Source organism: Salvia miltiorrhiza, chromosome 6 (assembly GCF_028751815.1).
Source record: "Salvia miltiorrhiza cultivar Shanhuang (shh) chromosome 6, IMPLAD_Smil_shh, whole genome shotgun sequence".
Lineage (NCBI taxonomy): Eukaryota > Viridiplantae > Streptophyta > Magnoliopsida > Lamiales > Lamiaceae > Salvia > Salvia miltiorrhiza.
In genome coordinates this window covers 31,630,452-31,643,096 of record NC_080392.1, presented here as the reverse complement: position 1 = coordinate 31,643,096, position 12,645 = coordinate 31,630,452, and the positions used below count along the sequence as shown (strand labels likewise).

Sequence of the window (12,645 nt, the reverse complement as noted above, 5' to 3'; positions counted from 1 at the left end):
GAGGATTGCTGACTTCTGTGATCGAATGGACATCACCCAGCGTTTCGTATCCGTGGCTCATCCTCAAGCAAATGGGCAAGTGGAGCTAGCAAACAGATCAATCTGCGAGGGGATCAAAAAGCGGTTGAATCAGAGCAGAGGGAAATGGGTCGAGGAGTTGGACACTGTCCTTTGGGCCTACCGAACTAGCCCAAAGACAGCAACCGGAGAGGCACCTTTCACCATGGTATACGGATCCAATGCAGTAATACCAGCGGAGGCCAGACTGAAGTCATATCGCGATACCACCTACGACACAGAGCAAAATTCCGAACTCTGAAGAACAGAGCTTGATCTTGTTGAGGCACAAAGGGACGAAGCTCAAGTCAGAGCAGCGAAGTACAAAAGCATCATCAAGGCGGGATACGACAAGAGGGTCAGAGCAAGGAAGCTAGCCAAGGGAGACCTAGTCCTCAAGAGGTCCGATGCATTGAAGCCGGTGGGCAAGTTCGAACCTAATTGGGAGGGTCCCTTCATTATCACCGAGGTCCTGGGCGGCGGAGTGTACACTTTGTCGGATCTAGACGGCAGAGCTCTCCCCAGACCGTGGAATATCAACACCCTGAAAAAGTTCTATGTATAATGTTGATTCGATGACATGTCAAATTGTAGACCGAATACTCTTTTTCCCCACAGGGGTTTAATGAGGTTCGGGGCCATGATATCAATAAAATCGGATACGTGGTTCTAGGGAATTCCCTGGTGTTGATTCATTTACTTTAAATTATTGCTTTCCAAATTACATATTTCACTTAACATGTTCATGCAGAGCATTGTACATGTCACCAGCGGGGGGAGTAGGGTATATACCCACAATCCACAATTTACAAATTCAAATTGCTGCTTAGCAAGGCAAGGAATAAATAAAAATCAAATTGCTACTTAGCAAGATAAGGGGAAAACAAACAACAAAGGTAGGGTCGAGGGCAGTGCAGAGGAATCACTTGAATCATAAGCCGCGAAAGTTGGTTGCACCCCCAGGGTCTTCCATGCTCCGCGCAGAGAGTTACTGTTGAATCGTAAGCCGCGAAAGTTGGTTGCACCCCTAGGGTCTTCCATGCTCCGCGCAGAGAGTTACTGTTGAATCATAAGCCGCGAAAGTTGGTTGCACCCCCAGGGTCTTCCATGCTCCGCGCAGAGGGTTACTGTTGAATCGTAAGCCGCGAAAGTTGGTTGCACCCCCCGGGTCCTCCATGCTCCGCGTAGAGGGCTACTACTTAACCGTAAGCCACGAAAGTTGGTTGCACCCCCCGGGTCTTCCATGCTCCGTGTAAGGTGTTCTCTTAATCGTAAGCCACGAAAGTTGGTTGCACCCCCCGGGTCTTCCATGCTCCGTGCAGGGTGTTCTTTTAATCGTAAGCCACGAAAGTTGGTTGCACCCACCGGGTCTTTCATGCTCCGCGCAGAGTGTTCCAACTAGCAAGAAGGGGAGCAGCGAGGGGAAGCAGCGAAGGAAAGAAGCAAAGGGAGCAGCGAAGGGATGGCTCAGAAGTAGGAGTCAGAGGAATCCTCGAAGCAGGAGTCAGAGAAACCCTCGAAGCAGGAGTCAGAGAAATCCTCGAAGCATGAATCAGAGAAATCCTCGAAGCAGGAGTCAGAGAAACCCCCGAAGGAAGAGTCAGAGCAATCCCAGAAGGAGGAGTCAGAGAGACACCCAGAAAGAGGAGACAGAGTAACCACAGAGGGACGAACCAAAGACATCCCCGGAAAGGGGAGTCAGAAGGATCATCCAGAGGTGTCAGACAGAAAGCATAACCAGGAAAGCTGCTTAGAAGAAAGCCGACCAGAGGAACCACAAATACTTCGACAAAAAATAAGAATTCTACTCTACACAACAAAAACATGCGTTACATCTCGAGGTCCTGGAATGCAAGCTCACATCAACTACAACAAACAATAAAATAATACGAAGGACGAATGAATGCAGAACCAACATAGAAATTAAAGGAAGAAAAGGGTCATGAAGAAATTTCATTCATAAACGCCGAAGCAGCGAAAACTGTACATGAAGATCGAAATAAATACTAAGTATTTACAAGTTCGAAGTTACAAAAAAAAATTCTGATAAGCTAGGGGAGGGGATAACAGGGCAGTCAAGAGGGAGGAGCAGAGACAGCAAACTCGGGAGCAGCAGAGACGGGGGGATTCACAGCAACCGAAATAGCGGCATCGACTTCAACAACAGCCTCAGAAGCCTCGACAGAGGGCCTCCTGCCTCAAACACTGGCAACATGCCACAGTCCTTCACCGCGGGGAGACGAGCTTCCACGTCTAACAACTTCAATGCCTCATGTGTATATTTTGTTTCATCTTTGTACAGGGCATAGAGTTTGTAACGCTCTCACAATTTTAAAATGAGCAACATTACAAAATCTTATTTCTAATAAATATTTATCTATATTAAAGCAGATCAAGCCATTGAATAATTAAAACTAGACAAAACTCTTTCTCTATATATATATTTCAAACAAAATATAGGCATGCCTAAGTAGCCATTTAACACAAAGCATAGCACATATATAAACATCAACTATTGGATCACGGCCCATTAGTCACCATTGGGTCACAACCCTCAACTACTCGCATATTCAAATACTAGATCATTGGGTCACAGCCCACCACAAACTTTTCCAGTAGTACATAAAGCAAAATATTATAATTTACACAAAATAGTATAAGTAGGAGAATATGAGCTCATCCGTGCTTGCCTTGCTCGTCGGCTCCTTAACCTGAAAGCAACATTAAAAGTAGGGCGTGAGTATGCTAGCACACTCAGTGAGGTAAACGCTGCAAGCTGTTATAAACAATTGTGTGATGCAGCAAACATAATGAACTTCTTTAACTTAGCCGATTTCATGAGACTAGTCTCAGTCCCTTGTGGACCTGACCCCTTGTGGGTAAATCAACTTATTTGATCCCTTGTGGATCTAACCCCTTGTGGGCCATATTAGCTCATATGCATGATGCACAACACAACAATGATTATAACAATGTGACCATTATGCTTACAGATTAAAGTAAACCCTACCTCAAAAGATGTAATTCGAAAGAACCTCTTCAAATTTTGTATGGTTGTCCGTCCTTGAGCCTGATTGCGCCGCTCCTGGCACTTAAGAATACTTTAGCTTAGTGATTAACTTTTCATGTATTAACTCTAGAGTTTAGATAATTTCCTTGTAATATTCTAGAAGCTTAAGGCATATTTACAAAATTAAACTCAATAAGAGCTCATTTGAAACATTCAATTCAGTTATGCAATCAAACTATGTTTATGATATAGTAATATCTCCAATTAATCCAATTTTTATGCTACTATCTTTTAAGTTAATAGCACAATATTGCATGTAAATGATCTAACAATTTATATAAGGTTCTATGAGCTCACAATACAATCTATTATAAAAGAATTAGAGCTTAAATAGGTCAAAATTCCTTAAACAGATTGAAATCAAGACAAGGTTAACTCAAATAAAAACCCAAAGTCTGATCCTAAATCTGGCATCGATGTGATGTCAAAATTTCAATTTTAGCAATGGCGAAACCCTTGCTTCGTCAAGCCGATTTTATGACTCTATTTCTCCTTCATTGAACGCTCAAAAACAAAATTGAAGACGTCAAGTTGTAGCCCAGACCATAGGCTTCAAAACCCCTCATATTGCTTCATGTTTAGACTTCAAAGAGACATAGAAAACACTACAACAAGGTGGCGCTGGATTTCCCGTCGGAATCCCGCGCACAGATTTGGTACCCTGACTTTGCAGGCTCATAACTCCCTCGTCCGATGTCGGATCGACAATCCGAAGGTACCGTTGGAAAGGTATCGACGAGAGCTTTCCAATGGTACCTATCTTCCTATGTTTTAGTTTCCGGAGCTTGCCGGAAATCCGCCGGAAAGTGACGGCCGTACAGACTCACCCACCCACAGAAAGATATACACACATACGCACAACACAAAGCAAAATATCAACAACCCTAACCAAAATCCCAACAAAGAAGATACTTGAAACAAGAGAATGAATGAAGAAAATCTTACCTCTAATTGCTGGAGTGAAACTGAAGAGAGAGAGAGAGAGATAAGAATGAATGTTTAACCCTCTAGAGAATTCTTATAATTATAAAAGTTATGGCTTCCTTTGGAAGTCATTTTATAATACTAATAATAATATAAAAATTAAAGGTATTTCTATTTTGTTATAACTAATATTAAGATTCTAGATTAGTCAAGAAATTGAATTCACTAACTTATTCTCATGTCTAAAATCATTTATTCAAATCTTAATTTTTGCCAGGGGCGCATCGTAGCTCCAAGAATCGGACAACCTGCCATTATAAAATGCAAAACTCATGACGATAAGGATTATAAAATAAATAGATTAACATTTATATGAAATAGTAAAGGGTCTAGAAATAATAATAATTATAAAATTTTAGAATATAAATTATAATTTAAATTTCAATAAAAAAGTGTAGGGGTATTACACCCTACCACCCTTAAAAAAATTTCGTCCTCGAAATTAACCTTCTAAACTTTTAATGTGAGGGTATCGAGCTAGAAGTTCATCTTTCGAGGGATACTTTTGACATAAAAATCATTTAAATAAAGCCATTTAAATTTCATATTCCAAAATAATCAACTGCAAGAACTTTATAAAATATACATTCATAACTTTCATAGCAGAGAGTGTCGGGCATTTACAATAAAAATAGCAACAGATCATATCAAGTGAAATATATATGAAATATATATAAATCATGCCTTGTGAGATATGATCGCACATTCCAATCTTTTTCCCGACACAGCCCATTCATACTCACCCCATATAACCTTAAATTTAGTAAAATAATGATAAATTTAGATGTTACCTCGGAGTCGACGTAGGGCAGCAATGATGAACTACAATTCCCCCAAAGAAATGAAATACCAAAATATCAAACACAATTTTTTTTAATTCGATTTCAACAAAATTTTATTTCAGAAAAAAAATAATTCGCAAGTCTACAGGAACGTAGACCTGCTCTGATACCAAACTGTAACAGCCCGGCTCCAGAGTTGACGACTGTCCCCACAGACCAACACGAGTCTTTTCTAGCGTGTTTTGTCCTCATTCGCACGCTCCCTGAGAAACTTCCCAGGGGGTCACCCATCCCGAAATTGCTCCAAGCCAAGCACGCTTAACCTTGGAGTTTCTTTCGTATAGGCACCAGAAAAGAAGATGTATCTTGTTGATATGAGTAGCACCTATCAAATCACTTAAGCTCTCCTCGAATATGCAGTCACATACCTGCATATTCTTGGAATCCCTCTCGTTCGGGTGTGTTTCGGTTCATCCCTGCGCCCCTCCGCTTGGAAGTCTTAACCGGAGCCGCTCATTGTCCGTACCTCTTTTGCACCGGCGATCACTCCGCACTTCGTCCCCGGGCGTCACAGGTGGTATTAGAGCCGAACCTCTCCCAATACGGTGTGGTTCGGGGACGAACCAAGCGGAAGCTGGTAGGCCTGTGACTCCCGGGGACGAAGTGCGGAGTGATCGCCGGTGCAAAAGAGGTACGAACAAGGAGCGGCTCCGGTTAAGACTTCCAAGCGGAGGGGCGCAGGGATGAACCGAAACACACCCGAACGAGAGGGATTCCAAGAATATGCAGGTATGGGACTGCATATTCGAGGAGAGCTTAAGTGATTTGATAGGTGCTACTCATATCAACAAGATGCATCTTCTTTTCTGGTGCCTATACGAAAGAAACTCCAAGGTTAAGCGTGCTTGGCTTGGAGCAATTTCGGGATGGGTGACCCCCTGGGAAGTTTCTCAGGGAGCGTGCGAGTGAGGACAAAACACGCTAAAAAAGACTCGTGTTGGTCTGTGGGGACAGTCGTCAACTCTGGAGCCGGGCTGTTATAGAGTTGATCCACCGCAGCAGAAAGGGGGGCTGGGTCTTCAAAGGCTGAGGACTGGAAGCCAGAAGGAAGAGGACGCTCCATGCTGAACCGCGAGAATCCCAAAGAGCTGTCACTAGCCTCACCCTTCAGCCGGTTCACGAACTTTGCCAGAGAGGCGCAGAAGGGAGGCCAGTATACGGGAGCAGCAGGCGCCGGTTCAGGGCAGACCCCAAAAGCAAATTGGGGAAGGACCTTCTCCAAAACTGGGTACCACCACTCAGGCTTCTTTGGGGACTCAGCAGTGATCCCCAAAAGTCTATTCAAATTTTCATCCTTGATGTTATCCATCAAGGCATCCATGTCCAGGGCAGCGATCTGCTCCGCGGACGCGCCCACCATCTCCACCGCCTTCGTCGCGGCCTGCTTTATTACATAGGTGAAGATGGAGCCGAAGCTCTCCAAATAATCCGGACTCCTCTGAAAGGTCGCCAAAGTACCCTCCAGTATCATACCCAGAAATTGTTGGCCTTGGGGAGACAGGAAGAACTCTAAGCGCTGGTCCCGGGCCCCCAGAGCGTAACCCCGGTTCTGAGCGCCCTCACAGGCTCTCCTCCAGCTACGTTTGGCCTCCTTATACTCCTCGTCATACCTCGCTCGGAATTTGGCGAGGTTATCATAGCCTTCTTTCTTGGCTCTCTCCAGTTCGGAGGCTAAGGAGGCCTTCTCCACCTCCGCCTGAGCAAGTTTGGCCCGCAGCTCGGCCACGTCTGCCTCGGCTTTGCTGTACCGCTCCACGGTACCGGCGATCTCCTCGTCGCATTGCGCCGTCCACTGCTTCTCTGCCTCCAAGTCACTCTCCAGTGCACCATAGTCATCGATGCACTTGATCACTTCCCCGACCCGGTACTCCAGCTGCAGAGAAATGATGGGAAAATATCAGAGCAGAGAAATTAAGAGGTTAGTACTAAAATCATTTAAACATGGTAAAAAATGCAGGGCACCTGAAGCACCAATTGGCTGAGTTGGTGAGCTAACGCTGCCTTCTTTATCTTCTGCGTGGCCTCCCTATCCTTAGGATGGATATGGGAGAGCAGAGCATGGACAAAGTCTCGCCCCTTCAAGGCCGAGATGGGTTTGGAGCCAGAAGCCTCGAACTCCCCCACGGGTAAGGCCGGTGCCTTGCCTCCTCCGGTATCCACGGAGATCGCCTCCGCATCACCTGCCGACCCAGCCTCAGGGTCCACAAACTTGCTGCCCTTTTGAAGGCTTTCCTTGCGTCTCTTTTCGGCAAGGGCCAGCGTGGCAGCTTTTCTCTTCTTTAGGACTAAGCGAGAATCCACCACTGGTGTCACAGCCCAAAACCATTTACTTCCTTTACAAATTTTATTTGGAAATTGTTATATTTTCGAGTTATTAATATATATATATATATATCTATGAGTCGAGTTTGTGATGAATCTAGTCGCGCCCCTAGTTAGATGTATGATTTTGAACTATAGATTATATCTATGGAAATAGAAGGTTATATTCAATTATTTTTAATTTAATTTGGACCTAAATACAATTATTTGCAATTATATATATATTGGGCCTTTTGTGCATTTATTTTCTTTGGGCTTGAATTGAATTAGAGCCCATAAACTTTTAGCAATTTCCTTCTTCAACAATCAACAGCAATCACGTGTCTTTTATTTTAGTCACAATTTGTTTCCATTTTCAGCCACAAATATTCATTCTTGTGCAGCACGAATTCGACCCAGTATATATATATATCTCCTTTACTCTACTGCTTTTATCCAACAAATCCAACAGAGAAAGTCTTTTATAATTCATCATGTTTCTTCCCACCGCCGAATCTCCATCGGTAATTCTTATAAACTTGTATAGTTTTATTTTCATGTGCAAAAATCTCTGCTTTCTTTCAATTTACAGAAAACAACCAAACTCCCTCAAAATTCTTGTTTTGATAAAATCAAACATGCATACATCTATTTTCTGTAATTCTATAGATATTACTAATTACATGGAAAAAGGAAATAGAAATAGAAGTGATTGAAAGAGAAATGGTGGTTTAAGAGTTTAGACAAGAGAAGGGAAGAGGGGGGATGGCTGCAGAACGGAGCCGCCGGCGCTGCGCGCCACGGCGGCCGACGGAGGAAGAGAAGGGGCAGCGGTGCGGTGGTCTTGGCCGCTGCTATGCTGGTCTGGTCGAACAGACGGAGAAGGCGCCTGGGCAGCGATGGCAGTTGCTGCTGTTGTCGGCGAGAAGGAGGAAGGAACGGGGTGGTGGTGCTGGCTGGCGGCGAGGGTCGCTGGAGAAGGGTGGACGCCGCTGTTGGGTGCGGTGGAAGAGAGTGAGAGGGAGACTAGCGGTGAGGAAAGGGAGAGAGGGCGGCTGCGGCTGGTGCGGCGAGAACAAGGCAGGGGAGGAGGAAGAGGGCGAGAAGTGAGGGGTGAGAGGGAGATAGGAAGAAGGGGGAAGAGAAAGGAGGCAGAGCCGCCGGCCTCCGGCGGCGGCGTGCCGTCTGGTGGCAGCGGCTGAAGGCCGAGAAGAGGAGAGGGAAGAGGGTTGAGAGAGGGAGTGAAGCTGCGTGAGTTATGTTGTGGAGATGTAAGGGTGTGAGTTTAATTTAGGGTGAAGGGAAAATGGGCTTGGGCCCTAGGTTAGATTAAATTGGTGGGCTCGATTTTAATTGGGTGTTTGGGCTGGGCTTCACATTTTAATGTTTCTCTAGTTAAACTGGATTTTCATTTTAAATCATTTCATAATCCAAATTTTCATGAGAAAATATATATTACTAATAAATTCATTAGGTCAATTATTTTTTTTACATAATCCTATAGTTTTAAATTATTTTCTAAGCACATTTAGGCCCTTATATGTTATTATTTGAATTTATCTGACTAGGTGCGGCGCGACTAGGACGTTACTTTTGATTGAATTACTCAAAGTTTACCTTCAAGTTCAAATTCAGGTGTGGGATTTATTTCAGTACATGCCGTGGTTAATTGTTGTCCATTTTAATATTATGTGTTTGCCATATGTGTTGTAAATTCAGTTATATCGCTAGGGGCCCGCTCAATGGGTCCAGGACTTCACCGTCCTTGGTATGCCACAATGCGATTTCATGTTACAGTTAGGGTTGCAACCTATTCGCCAGGGGCCTACTCAATGGGTCCAGGACTTTAAAGTCCTTGGTATGCCACCGTGCGAATTTCAGTTATCAGTACAGTGCAGTGCGTATGTGTTGACCATTTTATTAACGTGGACAATTATTGCATGTTTCCCACACTGAGTATATTCTGTATGCTCATCCCATATTAAACATTTCAGGTATTTTGACGTTGGAGACGCGTGGAAGGTCGAATGGGCGCATCGAGATTCAAGACATTTATCAAGTAGTTGATTTGATTTTCAACTAATTTAAGTATTTAAAGTTTTGCTTAGCACAAGTTTTACCTAATACCTGGATATTTTGATGACATCTTTATGTCATGCTTTGAAATAAGAGGTTGATTGTCGATTTTTAAATCAAAGTTAGCCTTTGAGTACATTATTTAAAAGTTTAATTTTTTTTAGGGTTTGCTCCCTTTGAAGTGTTTTCAAAATATTTTATTTAAAAATTTATTTATTTGATAATAAATCCAAATCTTTATTTTATGATATTTCCGCTGTCAAAAATTATTTACATTCATATTTAATACGTTAATTAGATTAGGGTGTTACAGCATGGTATCAGAGCAGGTCTACTTTCCTGTAGACTCTGCAAAATAAAATTTTTCTTAAAATGTTTCAAGTCAAGTGTGACAAGGCCATTCGACCACTACGCGCTCCGACTTCAAGGTAAAAGTTATTTTAAAAGTTTTCAAGGGGATGAGTATAAACTGTTTATATTCCGAATTTATGTTAAACTTGCTGCAATAATTGAAGTTATGATCAGAAAGTTCAAGTTCATTATTCAAGTTATTATGAGAAAGTTCAGTATACAATTCATCATGTTGAAGATTATTGCAGCTATGATTTTATTTCGGAATATTTCAGTTCATGATATTGAATTACGGGTTTTGAAATATTTATTTTGAACATCGTCCTCGAAATAGGAATAACCTAGAAATTTTCCTAGAAAAGCTTTGACCTATATCCTCTCAATTCGTAAGTGCGTAGAAACCTATATAAAATGTCCCTGAATATAGATCCATAAGAAGTACGCATGCCTATTCTCGTAGCTAGTGTAGAGAACACTAGCACGAACTACAAGGACGAAGCTAAGCAAAACAAACTCGTCAAACTAGTGGATGAGATTTCAAGAATCAATTTTGAGTGCATTACGAGGATTTGTCCAAACAACAAACCCAAGCTCAGGCTACGCGACCTAAAGTCAACTCAAATGCTTAACGCGATGGATAGTGCTGTCAAATGAACTACAACTCGCAATGATTCGATAGACTTGATAGGTAATTAGCAGTTGAAGAAGGGTTAGAGGAACTAGAACGAGTTTTCACTCATCTCAATTGTACCAACGGACAGAAAACATCATATGTTATCTTTCAACTTGTGGAGGAACTCTGAAACGACGATATCTGTGATGAAAGCAATGGAGATATTAGATCAATATTCTAGGAAGCGCCGTGTAGTAAACATTGAAGGAAAAGAAGACGAAGAACTTCCCCTCGAGAGTGTGCTAGTGGTACATGATTTTTCCTCAGCGTCACCTTGAGGATCTCGCTTGAATATCGCTGCTAGATAGACAAGTATAGTTCACGATCGATCTAGTACCTAGAGTTGCACCTATTTCAAAGCATCATATGATGGCGCCAAAAGAATTGAAGAATTAAATACGCAATTGCGAGAGCGTTTAGACATAAGGTTTATTGTCCAAGCATGTCGTCCTGGGAAATGCCATTCTTAATGGTCAAGAAGAAAGACGGAACGAATGATGTGTGTGTTTATTGTTTGGGCTAGATCGACTCACCATCAAGAGAAAGTACCATTTGCCACGGGTAGAAGATTTACTCAACCAATTGAAAGAAGTAGACGTGATTTCGAAGATCGACTTGAGATTGGGTTGCCATCAAATTAGGATAAAATAGAGTGATATATCGAAGACGACTTTCCAGATAAGTTAGTCATAGTTTTCATCAACAATATTTTGATATACTTAAGTAACGATGTGTGACGTGATGAATATTTCAAGATCGTCTTATTTACTTTATGGAACGCGAAACTTTACGCAGATTTAAGAAGTGCGAGTTTTCGTTAAATCGAGTAGTCTTTCTCGCTCGCGTAGTAATTGCTCAAGGAATCGAAGTGGACCCAGCTAAAGCAGAAGCTATCAATAATTGGAGGACGCTTACAAATGCTAGTGAGTAAAATGTTTCTTAGGACTCGCAGGTTATTGTAGAAGATTCATCAAGGCACGATTAACAAGGTGATCAGTCACGTTCAAATGACTGACAAGTGCGGGCATGATTTCAAGAATTGAAGAGAAGATTGACGACAGTACCAGTGTTGACCATACCAGCTGGATTAGACAACTCCGTATCTACACTGACACATTGAAGCAAGGAGCTGGACAGGAGACAGAAAAGATGGCTAGAGCTTGTGTTAGACTACGATTACACCATACAACATTACCAAGAAAAAGCTAATGTGGTGGCGTGGCACTTAGCAGGAAAAGATAAAAGACAACTCGCTTGGATGATAACTTAACAAGAGACCTTGATAAGAGAATTCAAAAGGTAGAAACTCGACGTAGTAACTTCGAATACTCAGAAAGTTAAGTTAGCAACATTAGTGTTCACGATACAAGATTAACTTAAGGAAGCTCAGGAAATCAACGACTTTTCTCCACCGAATGACGAATAGAGGTTTAAGAGACGATAATATGGATATTCATATTGGCACGTGATAGAATGTTTAGTAGGTAGACAGAATTTGGGTCCCCAAGGACAATAAACTGATGGAGAAAATTTTTCAAGAGCATCGCACGAGTTACACGGCACGCCCTGGAAACACCAAGACCTTCACAAGATGTTAAAGATGAAAGAAGAAAACGATAGTTGAGTTTGTTAGGAAGCTCATTTACCGTCGATAGAATTCACGAATAATAGCAGTTTTCCAACTACTATCAACATAGGCTCTATACGAGGCATTATATAGGAAAAAAATGTAGGTCATCTTTACATTAGGGATGTATTTGGCAAACGATAAGTGTTAGGCCCAAAAAAAAAAAAAAAAAAAAAAAATCGTGAAAGCAACCATCGAAGTAATTGCGAGACAAAAGGATCAAAATGGCACGGGACCGATAGAAGAAAGAAGTTCTATTTCGACGTTCTATTTCAAGGTTGGCGGAAGTATTCTCCTTAAGTAGCACCGATAAATAGAGTCCCGTGGTTCAGAAAGAAACGAAAATTGAGACCTCGATTTATAGGTTCGTTTAAAATTCGAGAACGAATAGGATGACGTAGCCTACCGTCTAGCTTTCACGCTACAACGGTCAGCAGTACAAATGTGTGTCTCGAGGATTGCGAAATACTTGCACGATTTCAGCCACATCATTCATCAGCGTACAAAAGAGAAGTCAATCAGTATATTAGATCAAAAGTACAAGCTTTACGAAGTCAAGAAGCACCGATAGTCAAATATAGAGTGAACTAGGCACGGACCCCAAGAAACTACATGAGAATGAGAAGAGAAATCCTAGCTCATTATTCCCATTTAGAACCTATTA

The 12,645-nt window shown here is 42.2% G+C and overlaps 2 long non-coding RNA genes across 3 annotated transcripts; one reads left to right on the top strand and one right to left on the bottom strand.

The window, feature by feature from the left end:
- Nucleotides 1–2,472: 2,472 nt before the first annotated feature.
- LOC130989086 (uncharacterized) lies at nucleotides 2,473–4,160 on the bottom strand. Of its 2 annotated transcripts, none has more exons than XR_009090456.1 (3): nucleotides 4,073–4,160; nucleotides 3,049–3,142; nucleotides 2,473–2,768 (listed from the first exon to the last, which is right to left on the bottom strand). It is a non-coding gene; the product is annotated as an uncharacterized LOC130989086 (long non-coding RNA). The 2 variants fall into 2 exon arrangements; XR_009090457.1 differs by having other exon boundaries at nucleotides 3,049–3,148; nucleotides 4,073–4,156.
- A 4,628-nt stretch (nucleotides 4,161–8,788) lies between these two features.
- On the top strand, nucleotides 8,789–9,691 carry LOC130989085 (uncharacterized). Its single transcript, XR_009090455.1, has 2 exons — nucleotides 8,789–9,155; nucleotides 9,249–9,691. It is a non-coding gene; the product is annotated as an uncharacterized LOC130989085 (long non-coding RNA).
- The last annotated feature ends 2,954 nt before the right edge of the window (nucleotides 9,692–12,645 follow it).